This window comes from Lactuca saligna, chromosome 8, assembly GCF_052625555.1.
Source record: "Lactuca saligna cultivar CGN05327 chromosome 8, ASM5262555v1, whole genome shotgun sequence".
Lineage (NCBI taxonomy): Eukaryota > Viridiplantae > Streptophyta > Magnoliopsida > Asterales > Asteraceae > Lactuca > Lactuca saligna.
In genome coordinates, this window is record NC_136424.1 from 96,971,571 (window position 1) to 96,983,226 (window position 11,656).

Consider the following 11,656-nt stretch of genomic DNA (forward strand, 5'->3'; position numbering starts at 1 on the left):
GGATGACTTCATGTTAAGTATCACAACACATGCATAATAGTAATCAAAATACAACAACCATTGCACTAATAAAGTATAAGTTTTAAACATGTATTCAAGTCATTGTATATATACCATCAAAAGTTATATAACAAAAGATAGAAGACATGACTCTATACTCCTCTGTCTTCTAAAAAATCCCGGGGATGTACATGTCTACTGGTTTCCTGAGAATACAAGTGTTTTGAATAATAGAGTATCAACATTTAAGTTGGTGAGTGCATAAGTAATTATGTTTAAAAACTAGTTTTCTGTTCCTTGAAATAGTGTATATGTTTATTGTTCCAGAAAATCCAATATTTTTTATTTTAACTAAAAAGTACGTTTAATACCATAAAACTATTATGTGTAAATGTTGTTGTACTATAAAATAATGTAATATATTTTTAATTCAAAATAAAACTATAAAAGAATATTTTATGTATTGTTTATGTTTTCCAAGTTCTGAAATTGTACTCTTTGAAAACCTTGTAAAAGTGAGTGTGCATGGTTCCAACAATTGAAATTGTAAGTCGTAGTACCATACTGTAATTCGTATTATTGTAAAACCAGTACGTTGTATTTGTACTCTTTGGATTATTTATTCATACATTAATCGTATTGTTCATATCTTTTTGTGAGTTATTATAACCATACTAAGACTAGTAAGCCTGATACAACGCTTTATGGACATTAGAACTGTAACAACATTTGTCACTCATAGGCATACCAATCTAACTGTAGCGAACAGTCTGAGTGTGAGATTGTCAATCCTGTATAGTTCTATACACATTTGTCTCGCTCTCTGTCTGGAGATTCTGGTTAAAAATTTCAGGTTTTTAATAGTATTGCTTAAATGAATAAGCGAGTGAACTTTATCTCACAAAAACCATATTGACGATTATGTATATCATACTAATAAAAAGTCATTATGAAATAAATGAACTGATAGTATGTCTCTTTTTTAATATATTTGACTGTAAAGTATTTGTACGAAAGTATACCGTTAAACTTTCTATAACTGATTAATGAAAATAGTATGAGAGTTCCATAAATTATTCCTATTATAATTTATATGTGTATTCTGTTTGACATGTAATATTCATGAAAGTATCCCCTTTACTCGACATGTTAAAAAGGAAATATAAATCTGATTGAAATAACTTATATATATATATATATATATATATATATATATATATATATATATATATATATATATATATATATATATATATATATATGTATAAATTGGAATGACATTCGGACAAATAACTCTACCCTAAGCTCACATCCAAACAAGGAAAAGCAAATAAAGCAAATTATTAGTCCTAAGCCCTTTAAATTATATATATATATATATATATATATATATATATATATATATATATATATATATATATATAGAATTAAGATCAAATAAGAAGGAAATTTTTGGTAGGAAGGTAAGAAGTTTTTTTTTCTACATATTTTTTTCGCGAACAAACAAAATGAATCATTAGATGATTCATTTGTAAGATGATTCACAAGAAAAAATTCTCAAAAAAACATCTCGATGATTTATTTATATAATGATTTTGTTGTTATTCACTAAAATTGTCATAAAAGTGAATTTTTTCTTAATTTTCTTAAAAATGATTCATAAAGATGTTTTTTTGAGAAATTTTTCTTGTGAATCATTTTACAAATGAATCATCTAGTGATTCATTTTTTTGTTCGTGAAGAAACTATATAGAAAAAAAACTTCTTACCTTCCTACCAATTTTTTTTTTACCGGATCTATATATATATATATATATATATATATATATATATATATATATATATATATATATATATATATATATATATATATATATATATATATGATTTTTGGTAAAAATATATGTTAAAAAGAGTCTATAAAACATTTAAAATTGTTTTAGAAATATTTAGAAATCAATTATTTGTAAATACAGTATTCTTGTATTAGACTTGTATTCTCTCTCTCTCTCTCTCTCTCTCTCCCTCTCCCGCCTCCTAAAATGGTGAAAAATAGTAAAAACGCAGGGGTATGAACTCACTTTATGGGTGGTGATTCGGGCAGCGTTTCGTTTCTAGGAATTATTTTTATTGACGAAAATGTGAGTTTTTGATGAAAACCGAGCTTTGCGAGGGTCGAGTTAGAAGCCAAAAAGACTATTTTCTTGTGGACTTCAGGTGCATCGGGGTGTTCCTCGGGTGTTAGATATGTTTCCGGGACTTCAGGGGTTGTAAGAAAGTTTAAGGAAGTGAGAAATCTGAAAAAGGTGGGAAAATGGTGTAAAATTAGCAAAGGAACCGAGAGGGTTCACACCTCTTATATAGGGTGTGAGGTCTCGGACGAAGAGGGGAGGAAGGACACGCTTCGCCTCACATGCGAAGGGGAGGGGCACACGTCGGAAACTCGCAGGTGGCACACGTCAGATTTTTGACGCGCCACGGACGCGACTCACGTCGGAACCAGATTGGACCTCGCTTCGGATGAGTCATCAGGTTGGACACGGGGCATGCTCACGAGGAATGGGGTGACGTGGCCAAACCCGGGCCTAGTATAGGCGAAAATTCTCGGTTTTTGTGTCCAAAACTTTAAAAATTCATAACTTTCGCATACGAGCTACATTTTCGACGTTCTTTATATCCACGCGTAGGTGAGATTATACTCTACAACTTTCTTTTAGACTTTGTCGACTAAATTTGACTTTATTTTTAATATTATATTTTTAAAAGGCTGGGACAGGAAAAACCATTAAAAATTCATAACCTCTTCATCTGACCTCTGTTTTTGTCTGTCTTTTTATCATTGTACTACTATTAAGGAGACATTCGATTCTCGTTTAGGTTGTGTCGGCTAAAAATAGCCCGATCTTTATTTCAAATTTCGAGCTGTGTACTACTTTGTCGAATCTTAGAAAAATCATAACTTCTTCATACGAAGTCAGATATGGACGCTCTTTTTATTTACTTTCACGGTTTAACGCATTATACGACTTTCATTTTAGATACCTAACGCTGAAAATCATTTTATTGTAAACTCACTTTTTACGCTACACAACGTTTTGCTAGTTTTGTCGCGGATCTTTGATAGGCCATAACTTGTTCGTTATAACTCGGATTTTGGTTTTCATTATATTTTCGGAATTCTTGTCAAGATCTCTAACACTTTATGAATCCCAATCAAGTTTATTTATTATTTTAATTTTGACGATCATTTTTAATATATCTTGAAAAATAATTAAATGCACAAAATTTTCAAATAATTTCTCTTTATTAATTTAAAAATGAATTACAAGTTGATCTATACTATTACATTGATTTGAAATAACAGGTCGTTGCACGTATCTCCTTATCCATGAAATTTTGAGATTTGTTTATGCTTAAATTGTGTTTGCTATAGGTACTTTTCTTGTGAATTTTGTGTCTGTCTTGGTGTTATGTAACTCGGGTGTGAGTCGATCTTTGGTGTCCTTATCCTTTAGTCGTCACATTACAATTAGAAATGAGGCATTGAGTCGACCGTTGAGGGTTTCTATAGCTTATGAGTATTCGGTCTTTGCCATTGATGAATTTCGGGGATGTGTTTTAGAGATTTCTTGGGTTGAGTTTCCGATAGATCTAGTGCCGATAGTGATGGATGATGTTTGTGTCATAGTGGGCATGGATTGGTTGAGCTGAGTTGGGTCGTGATTGACTGTGAGCGTCAAATGATGACCATACAAGACCCTAGTGGGGAAGTATTTACTGTTTATGGCGAGGGAACTAGATCGGGATCGACTTTCTGCTCTACCGCTAGGGCAAGGCAGAGTTTACAGCAGGGATGCATGGGCTTTTTAGCATATGTGATGGATACATGAGTTGGAATTGAGAGGTCGAGTTTTGTTTCCGATGTTCCAGTAGTATGTGAGTTCCCGAATGTTTTCCTCTAGGAATTGTCGGGTTTGCCTCTTAAGAGACAGGTAGAGTTCCGGATCGATCTAATTCTGGGGACGACGCCTATTACCAAGACACCTTATCGCCTTGAGCCGCCCGAGATGCAGGAGTTATCTTTGCAGTTTCAGGAGTTGTTGGGAAAGAGTTTCATTAGGTTGAGTAGCTCGCAGTGGTGAGCGCCGGTCCTTTTTGTCAGGAAAATGGATGGTTCACATCGGATGTGCATCGACTCCTAGGAGTTGAACAAGTTGACGGTCAAGAACCGTTATCCATTATTAGGATCGACGATTGTTTGATCAGTTACATGGGGAGTCTTAGTTTTCCAAGATTGATTTGAGATCTGGGTATCATCAGATGAGATTCTGGGAGGAGGATATCTAGAAGACGGCCTTTTAGACTCGCTATGGGCATTACGAGTTTGTGATGATGCCTTTCAGGCTCACCAACGCACCGACAACGTTCATGGACCTCATGAACCGGGTGTGTAGGCCCATGTTGGATCAGTCGGTGATCGTGTTCATCGATGAAATTTTGGTGTACTTAAGCTCTAGGGAACAACACAAGGAGAATCTTCGGGAGACTCTTGTGGTGTTGAGGATGGAGAGGCTTTATGCCAAATTCTCCAAGTGTGATTTCAGGTTACGAGAGTTCCAGTTCTTGGGACATCTCGTTAACTAGAATTGGATTTTAGTCGACCCGGCCAAGGTAGAGGTAGTTATGCGGTGGGTGGTGCCCAGTTCCCCATCCGAGATGAGGAGCTTTCTAGGTCTGGCAGGTTACTACTAGAGGTTTATCAAAGGTTTATCCAATATTGATGTCCCTCTCACCAGATTGACCAGGAAGGGTGTTACCTTTGTTTGGGGGCCCGAGAAGGAGCCTTCATTCGAGACTCTTCGCTAGATATTATGCAAAGCACTGATGCTAGCCCTACCGTAGGGTGTAGAGGACTTCATAGTCTACTATGATGCATCCATATCAGGAATGGTGTCGTGTTGATGCAAAAAGGTCACGTGATAGCATATGTGTCGAGGTAGCTGAAGCCTCGTGAGACGAGGTAAACCACCCATGATTTGGAGTTGGGGGTGGTGGTATTCGCCCTAAAGATTTGGTGCCACTATCTTTACGGTGTCTGGTGTACCATATATACAAACCATAAGATCCTGATATGCCTTATGGATCATCCCAACCTCAATATGAGACAGAGAAGGTGGTTGGATGTAGTGAAAGACTATGACTATGAAATTTTATATCACCCTGGAAAGGCTAATGTGGTAGCTGATGCCCTGAGTCATAGAGCTGCGAGTGCTCTGATCCAAGATGTGAGTATGAGGAAGCCGGTGATGACTCCAATCTTAGATACCATCTGAGAGGCCCAAGCAGTGTCCATGAGACCATAGAACCGTAAGAGAGAGTGGGTGAATTGGCAGATTTCAGTTTGAGACTGATAGTTAGGGGCTTATGGCCTTCCGTGGGCGGATATGGGTGCCATATATGGGTGGGGCTTGACATATTTTGATGGAGGAGGCCCATAGGTCGAGATTCTCTATCCATCCTGGGGCCACCAAGATATATTTGGACTTGAAAAAGGATTATTAGTGTCCCTTCATGAAGAGATATGTGGCATGGGTAGTCGAGAGATGTTTGACCTATCGTCAGGTCAAGGCAGAGCACCAACGTCCTCATGTCTAGTTGCAACCTTTAGAGATTCCCCCGTGGAAGTGGGAACAGATCTCCATGGATTTTATTACCAAGCTACCGAGGACTGCTCGAGGTGTCGATGCGATCGGGGTGATTGTAGATTGGTTGGCAAATAGCGCTCACTTCCTGACTGTAAGTGAGAGCTCTTCTGCGGAGAAATTGGTTGGGTTCTACATTCGAGAGGTGGTGGCGCAACATGGTGTGCCAACATCGATAGTGTCAGATCATGATGTATGTTTTACTTCTAGGTTCTAGAAGAAATTTCATGAGGAGTTGGGTACCCAACTGAATTTCAGCACCACATACCACCCACAGACAGACGGGCAGAGTGAGCGGATGATTCAGATGCTCGAGGACATGCTACGCGTATGTGTTATGGATTTCGGTATGGGTTGGGAAACTTACTTTCCCTTGGCTGAGTTTTCATACAACAACAAGCATCACTCCAGTAATGGTCTACCTCCCTTTGAGCTTTTATGTGGGAGGAGGTGCTGGACTCCCATCTGTTGGGGAGAGGTAGGGCAAAGAGTGATAGGGAGCATTGAGATAGTGCTCAAGGCGACAGAGAAAATTCAACAGGTTAGACAGAGATTGCTGACGGTCCAGAGTCGTCAGAAGAGTTACACAGAACGGAGACGTTTAGATCTAGACTTTCAGGTCCGTGATTTTTTCCTAAAAGTATCCCCATGGAAAAGAGTGATCTGATTCAGGAAATGGGAAAAGATGGGTCCTAGATACATTGGTCCTTCTAGAGTGATTTCTCTAGTAGGTAAGGTAGCTTATCGGTTAAAGTTTCCTGCAGAGTTGAGCCATATCCATAATACCTTCTATATATCCCAGTTGAGAAAGTGTGTAGTCGACGAGATGGAAGTGGTCTCGTTAGAGGACATTCATGTTGACGATTGCCTGAACTACATTGAGAAGCCATTGGTGACGGTCTTAAGGAATGAGGAGGTTCCCTTGCTGAAGGTTCAGTGGCTGCATCGGAGTGGATCCGAGTAAACTTGGGAGCCGGAGTCCGATATGTGTGAACAATACCCAGAGCTATTTCTAGAGAATAACTTCGAGGGAAAAGTCTGATTCTAGTGGGGGAGAATTGTAACATCCTGACTCCCAGGTATAAACTTATATTGCTTTTATTCATTTTAACACGGTAACTCGGCGAGTAGGAGCTGAGTGTGAAAATCCTAATTATCAGGATTTTTATTAACCTATTTAATGGACCTTAAGACCTTTATTCCGCCTCCCTCATCCCCTTATCACCCTGAGACAAACCCTAATCGGGCTATTGTCCTTGTGAGAGAGAATGAGGCTAAGGGTGTGTGTTTTCGTGCATTCTTTGAAGGAACTTGAAGAGTCAAGGATTTGGAACAAGAAGGAGACCTTGGATCCAACATCTATTCTATTGTAGCATAAAATTTGAGGTAAAAAGCCATTACCTTGATCACTTGTTTGTTAGATCTCTCTATTAGGAAGTTTATGGCTATTTTTAGCATTTCCATGAGTCATTATTGGCTTTGAGCTTATATTGAAGCTAAAACTTCAGATTTGGACATTATTAGGCCCTTTAGGCCTAAAGACTCGAGCTTTATCCAGTTTTGGCCAACCTCCATGCCTTAAACCTTTGTTGAGCTTAGTTTTTGGCATATTTAGTCCTAGATTCCATGCATGGATGTAAAATGTTGAGTCTATTGGGTTGCGTCATGGGCTCGGTTCATAGCCTAGTTTGAATGCCGGTATTAGGCCTGTCCAGCCGTGCATAATTTTGTATTAGGGTTTAGTATATAAGTTGCATGCATGCAGACTTAGATGTTGGCGCTTTCATTGTTTTTGTTTCAGATCTACTGTAAATCCTAGCTCTCCACAACAATGGAAGTTCTTTATCGAGCTCTGCTGAGGCGTGACTTTGCTTTGAATCATAAGCATAAGTTTGATTCTGTTTTGTGTTCTTTCTCATATTAATCTTAAACTGTTTGATTACTTATATCGTACTTGTGAAAGATCTAATCGATCTAAGACTTTTTAAATCATCAATTGGTATCAGAGCAGGAGACTGTGTAATCCATACACACCTCTTCTGTCGAAGGAGTTCATAGGGTTTTAATTCCGCATTGATTGATATTTATTGAGACATCACTCTTTATTGACGTATCTCATTAACTGTTAATCCAACCCTAACGAAATATTACAAGTCTGATCTTTTACAGGTTATCGATCAAAAGTATTTACAATGTCCATGGACGATTCAGAAACCAATCCGATCAATATTTCCAACAGCATAGGATCTGCAACGAGAATACCAATCTTGTATACGCAAGACTATGAAGTTTGGACACATCACTTTGAAGACTACGTGATTGGATCGGAGGACAATGTATATCTAATCTGGAAAGCAATTACTTCAGGCCCATTTTCTCTCTCAAGCACATCAAAGATTGTTAAAACACAGAAATAATACAATCAGCTTGTTAATGACGTTAAAGACATTCCTCAGGATGAAAAAGAGAAGTTTCAGTGCAACATCAAAGCTCTACGGATGATAAGGTTTGCTCTATAATCGGATACGTTTCGTTTGGTTAGTTCTAGTACTACAGCTAAGGAGATTAGGGATAGATTGAAGGAATTATATTCCACATATGAAGATCTAGAACACTCTATCCAAACTCTCTTGTTATCTGAGTTTGGGGACTTTAAGCATAAGCTGGAGGAAAAACTTGTTCAAACTTTCGATCGCTTCAACCATCTTTTGAGTAAGATGATAAAGCATGGAATTGAAAGAAAGGTTATTGAACAAAAGGTCACTTTCATGAACGACCTCAGATCTGAATGGATGGCTGTTGTGTCAATAGTAAAGGCTCATGAACAGTTCAAGTCTTACTCTCTGGCAAAACTGGTGGGTATCTTAAAACCCCATGAGAAATCTTTATCAAAGGAAACGAATGTGGTCTCGTGTCTGGGTTCTTTAGCTCTTGTCTCCAAAGGAAAGAGTTCGGTTGAAGAAGAAGAGGAATTAGATCTTGGTAACTTTGATCTAACCAACGAAGAATACGCCATGATGGTGCCAAATCCCAGAAAATTCATCAAGAAGAAATTCCGAGTCAACAAGAACCGAAACTGGCAGGGAAGTTATAGCGGCGAAAGGATCAATGAGGAACCGAAGATGGGTCAAAGTCTGAAGAGTCAAAGAAGGAAGCTAAAGTTGGAGGAGACTCAGGATTTGACTGTCATTACTGTGGAGGCTAAAATCATTTTGCTAAATATTGTATGCTGAGAAAGAAAGAAGAAAAGACAAATGAAGAAGATGAAGAAGCGAGCCTCCTAAGAAGATTGGAGGAAATAAAGAAAAGAAAGTCTGCTGTTAATACCTCTACCATGAATGCTTTGATTTTGCAGGGTACAAATAACTGTGATGAATTCGGCGGTGTCGAGGTCTGGTCCACAGATTCTGAGGATGATGAAGTAAGGAAGCCTACTCACGGAAAAGCTATGCTGGCAAAAGCAAAACAGGCAACGGGAAGATTTTTTGTGGTGACCGAGGGTGTGTCCCAAATGAGAGGATACACAACTGATGGGGGAGTTGACGAAGAAAGAGAGTGAGAGGATAGATGTTTTACTTCCAAGCCTGTTAATGCTCAGATCAACGAATGTGATGAGTTGATTAAAAAGGTACAAGACATTCTTGCCTCTCTAAAAATATCTGCTAATAATTATGACAAGGAATTAAATAATTTAAAGTCAAAATTCTCTAGTGTAAAGACCAAAAATTTCAACCAAATTTAAACTTTTCAAAAACATCCCAATTCATTAAGTTATTACAAAAAGGTTTTCAATACATTTATTATCAGAGTATTCCAAGGTCCATATCATAAAACATAAACACGAGGAGCGGTACGATCACACCTTTGCCTTGCCACGGTCTCCTGAAGAACCTGAAAAAAACATTAAACCACAGCTGTAAGCCCGAAAGCTTAGTGAGATACCCCTAAAATACCAACCACATATACCATACATGTAATTAACATGCCATATCATATCGAACCACAGAACAACCATGCATATCGGGTCTACTGTGGGACTGGTCCGCCGTGTCGGGCCTTCAGTCCACCTGGTCCACCCTCCGAGTACAGTCATGTCCCTCGAGTCTGCAGTGTGGTTGGTCCACCCGCACCGGGCCTTCAACCCACCTGGTCCACTCTCTGAGTCTACAGTATGACTAGTCCACCCGCATTGGGTCTTCAGTCGGCCTGGTCCACTCTTCGAGCCTCGGCACGTCTGGTTCGCCCTCGTGGGGCCTACAGCCTATCCGGACCGCTCGCTGGGCCTTCAGAATAACCGGTCCGCCCTGGGTATCTTTGCCTACAGCACGAAGCAGGACCCGCCTCAACCCAACTCCAGTCCAAACAACCATGTGCACATAAACATACAATCACATAACAATTCATATTCAATCAAACCGATCTAGTAGATCACGTAACACAACATACTCTAAGCAGGATACCGACCTAAGCGGTCACTAGCATAGCATCATCCTATATACCAGGATACCGACCTTAACCAGGTCTCTAACGAATACCATCCTAACTACCAGGATGCAAACATATTAAAGCAATAACATAACAACAGATACCCGGATCTCAATCCAATAAAGGGCCGACCTTGGTGCCTTAGACCCTGTTGATATAGTGAGGATAACTCACCTAGAAACTGTCGGCTGAACGGATAACTCAAGCTACTCTGACTACTGGTAGGATCTCCACCACTCGCCAACCACCAATACACTGAACTTAAAACAATATTCAACAATTACCAAAATGCCCCTGGAAATCAACTGGTCAACCCTTGGTCAAAGTCAAAGTCAAAGTCTACCCCTGACTGACTCTACTCGCCGAGTCAACCCGATGACTCGCCAAGTCCCCATACACAGAACCTCCTTCAAATCGCGACCCAACTCGTCGAGTCATCCCTTGAGTCACCGAGTCACAACCCTTCCAAAAGAAACTTGGACCGTACGACCAGACTCGCCGAGTCTACGACTATCTTCAACCTACTCACCGAGTTGTTCTTACAACTCGCCGAGTTCCAGGCCATCTTCATCGAACTCGCCGAGTTCTAGCCTTTCTTCAAGCAACTCCTCAAGTCCACCCATGTGACTCGCCGAGTACCACCGGGTCTGAATCCATACAGAGGCTTTTTAAGCCATGCAGATGATCCAAACCATAGATCTACCCCTCCTAAGGCCATCCATCACGTAAAGTGGCAATCTTTACGTGAATCCAAGGAGATCTAGGCATTTTCACTCTAGGGTTTGGGTTTGGGACAAGATAGCTCCATGATTCACTAAAAAACAGGGACCTTTATGCATTCTAACCCTTCTCCATTCCAGATATGAGGTAGCAACCTTAGATCTAACCTCTAAACTCCAATACATCAAAAGATATGATCTCTAACACCTCAAAAAATGATGAGTCTAGATAATAGCAGCTCAAAGAATGAAACAATACCTCAAAAGGAAGCTCCAAGAGAAGGTTAATCTGAATCCTTGCAAAGCCCTTTGATCCAAGTCTCTTCTCCTTCAAGATTTCTTCAACAATCACCTCCCCAAGCTCCAAATGCACTCTACTCCCTGAAATTCGTGCCTTAGGGCTTTCTGGACTTATACAGAGGGTAAAGAGGTTGGGGAGAGGGTATAATGTCCTTTAAATAGGGCTCATCCTCTGGATTTAGGGTTTTCTCCACTCAGCGCCTACTCCCCAAGTCCATCCTTGGACTCGCCGAGTTGGCCAATTAATACGCGACCTGAGTCGCTACCCTACTCGTCGAGTCCACCCATGGACTCACCGAGTTGCCCTTTCAAATTTACACGTTTAGCCCTTCAACTCTACTCTTGATATTCCAGGATGTTACAATTCTCCCCCACTTAAATTAGGCTTCGTCCTTGAAGCCTGTGGCAACTCAACTTCTAGAAATTCTCTCGCATTACAACTCCTGGCAT